The sequence below is a fragment of the Gekko japonicus genome, unplaced genomic scaffold, assembly GCF_001447785.1.
Source record: "Gekko japonicus isolate JY-2015 unplaced genomic scaffold, Gekko_japonicus_V1.1 scaffold1139, whole genome shotgun sequence".
Classification (NCBI taxonomy): Eukaryota; Metazoa; Chordata; class Lepidosauria; order Squamata; family Gekkonidae; genus Gekko; species Gekko japonicus.
Genome location: NW_015172591.1, coordinates 46,397 through 49,817, shown reverse-complemented (window position 1 = coordinate 49,817; position 3,421 = coordinate 46,397). Strand labels below are relative to the sequence as shown.

At 55.9% G+C, this 3,421-nt stretch overlaps 1 protein-coding gene across 1 annotated transcript in view; it reads right to left on the bottom strand.

Moving 5' to 3' along the window:
* Positions 1-3,421, bottom strand: part of ACADL (acyl-CoA dehydrogenase, long chain) — a 28,911-nt gene that overhangs the window by 24,781 nt on the left and 709 nt on the right. The gene's annotated exons all lie outside the window — the stretch shown is intronic.

The window sequence follows — 3,421 nt, the reverse complement described above, 5'->3', positions numbered from 1 at the left end:
CAACTCTAGGGTTGCGGTGCTCATCTCAGTTTCCAAGCCGAAGAGCCAGCGCTGTCTGAAGACGTTTCCGTGGTCATGTGGCCGGCATGACTAAACACCAAGGCGCACGGAACGCTGTTACCTTCCCACCAAAGTGGTACCTATTTATCTACTTGCAATTCCTTGCTTTCGAACTGCTAGGTTGGCAGGAGCTGGAACTAGAGACGGGAGCTCACTCCGTCATGCGGCACACTCGGGTCTTGAACTGCTGAACTACCGACCTTCCACAGCCTGCAGTTCAGTGTCTTAACCACTTGAGCCACCGCAGCTCCGCCTGTACAGACTACAGAGCTGTAATTCTAGGGGATCGCCAGGTCCCACCTGGAGGCTGGCGACGGAGCTCGTGCAAACGAACCTTTCTGAACACACAGCACAGCTCTCAGCTGTCGGCTCTCCCGACACCCTTGCTTTCCTTACCCTTGCGTAAGCCTCCCCCAACTTGATTAAACAGGATCACCCTGTCTCCTTGGTAGACAAGCCCAGTTCCATTGCAATGCCTTTTCCCTTCACTGCCTGCCCCTAGTCACGGCTTTTCCAAGCGCCTCCCTTCATACCCTCCCTCCTCTTTCACCCGTTCTCGTTCACCTAGCGCGAATTGAAGAATCCCTAGCCGGGAACCATGTCAATTTGAGGGCTTCCGCGGATAAGGCGAAAGTAGTCAAGAAAGGGTTGCCAGTCCTGGTGGGGGGTCCCCCAGTTTTCGGGGCCGGCTGGTGGGGGAAACCCTGCCCCGAACAGCGACATTGCTGCACGATGTCTCCGACATGTTGATGTTACCCGGAAGTGACGTCATCACGTCGGGGACGTCGTGCAGCGACCCCCTGGTCTGAGGGCAAAACTCTATCGTTTGAAGCCGGTTTTACCATAGAGAGCAGTGGCTCAAGTGGTTAAGATGCTGACCTGCAGGCTGTGGAAGGTCAGTAGTTCAGCAGTTCGAGACCCGAGTGTGCCGCATGACGGAGTCAGCTCCCGTCTCTAGTTCCAGCTCCTGCCAACCTAGCAGTTCGAAAGCAAGAAATTACAAGTAGATCAATAGGGACCACTTCGGTGGGAAGGTAACAGCGTTCCGTACGCCTTGGTGTTTAGTCATGCCGGCCACATGACCACTGAGACGTCTTCGGACAGCGCTGGCTCTTCAGCTTGGAAACGGAGATGAGCACCGCAACCCTAGAGTCGGATTCGCCTGGTTTTCGAGCAAGGGGAACCTTCACCTTTACCTTTGCCCCCAAATCATGGTGTCGCCGCACGACGTCCCCGACGTGATGACGTCACTTCCAGATGATGTCATCACATTGGGGACAACCCAAAACGCCCCCCCCCAAATCCCCCCACTGGCACTGGTGGGGTGTGGGTGGTTAGGGGTGCCAGATCCAGGTTGGGAAACTCCTGGAGATTTGGGGGTGGAGCCTAGGGAGGACAGGGACCTCAGTGGGGCTCAATGCCTTGGAGTCCACCCTGTAAAGCTTCCCTTTTCTCCAGGGGGAACTGATCTCTGTAGTCTGGAGATGAGCTGTGATTCCAGGGGATCCCCAGGCCCCGCCTGGAGGCTGGCATCCCTGAGCAGGGACCAGGTTGCGCAGAAGAAGCGACCCCTCTCTCCGCCACTACAAAGCAAGCGGCACAAGCAGAAGCAGAAGTTAAGCGGAACTCCAGCAGCACCTCGAAAACTTAACAAGAACTAATAACATTTATCCCAGCGGGGGCTTTCGTGAGCCAGAGTTCCCTTTGTCAGGTGCCCTGGAGAGACCTCTGGCTTCAACAAAGATCATGCTGGAGTATCTTTTATTAGTTTTCACGATGCCCCTGGAGCCCGTTGAATCTTGGTGCAACAGACGAACGTGGCCGCCCTTCCGGATTCCTTTTCCCGGGTGGTCCGGCACTCTGAGGCTGGGTTACCCGCAAGACCTTTGCCCAGCCACTGCCTCGTCATAGTTGAGGACGGCTTCAGTACAAGTTCGGTCACGTCACACCAAACGGCTCGCCCACGCTGGAACTAGGGTAAAGTTCACCACCTCTGAGGAAAGAGCTGGAGGATCCAGTCTGAAGGCCAGGGTGGAACACCCATCCCCTCTGCTTCCCCACATATCTTTGGCATCTAGCCCTGAGATCCTGGCTTCAATTCTCTCATAGGCCTAAGAACAGGAGAAGAGTTCTGCTGGCTCAGACTCAGCGGCCATGCAGTCCAGCACCCTGTCCCACACTGTGGCCGACCAGTTTCTCTGGCGGACCAGCAACAGGGCATGGAGGCCAAGGCATTCATAGGAACAGCAGAAGAGCCCTGCTGGATGAGACCAGTGGTCCTTCTAGTCCAGCATCCTGTCTCACACAGGGGCCGACCACTTCCTTTGGGGAGCCAACAACAGGGCATGGAGGCCAAGGCCTTCCCAAGAACATCAGAGGAGCCCTGTTGGATCAGTCCAATAGTCCATCTAGTCCAATAGTCCATCCTGTCTCTCACAGAGGCCAACCAGTTCCTCTGGAGAGCCAAAAACAAGGCATAGTGGTCGACGCCTTCATAAGAACATAAGAAGAGCCCTGCTGGATCAGACCAGTGGTCCATCTCGTCCAGCATCCTGTCTCACGCAGTGGCCAACCAGTTCCTCTGGAGGGCCAACAACCGGGCACAGAGGCCGAGGCCTTCCTAAGAACATCAGAGGAGCCCTGCTGGATCAGACCAATAGTCCATCTAGTCCAGCATCCTGTCTCTCACAGCGGCCAACCAGTTCCTCTGGAGGGCCAAAAACAGGGCACAGAGGCCGAGGCCTTCCTAAGAACATCAGAGGAGCCCTGCTGGATCAGTCCAATAGTCCATCTAGTCCAGCATCCTGTCTCACAGAGTGGCCAAATGGTTCCTCTGGAGGGCCAACGACAGGCCATAGAGACTGAGGCCTTCCCCTGATGTTGCCTCCTGGCTCTGGGATTCAGAGGCTGAGTGCCTCTGAATACGGAGATTTGGGGAGGGCGGGGTTTGCGAAGGGACCTCAGTGGAGGTATAATGCCACAGATTAGGGTTGCCAGCTTCTGTGTGGGAAATACCTGGAAATTTGGGGGGTGGAGTTCGAGGAGGGCAGCATAAGGGGCTATAACGCCAGAGTCCACCTTCCGAAGCGCTGATTTCCTCCTGGTGAACTGATCTCTGTTGCCTGCCGACCAGCTGCAGTCCCAGGAGATCTCCAGCCCACCACCCAGAGGTCGCCAACCCTACAGAGAGTCCACCTTCCACCGCAGGAGCCTTCCTGAGCTGAGACAAAAAGGTGTGAGCCGGAGTCTTAAAAACTGTGAGCTAGCTCACACTAACTCAGCTTAGAGGGAACAGTGGCTGTAACCGGCCCCCAGACTACAGAGATCTCCAGGAGAGCAGATCTCTGTAGTCTGGGGGCCG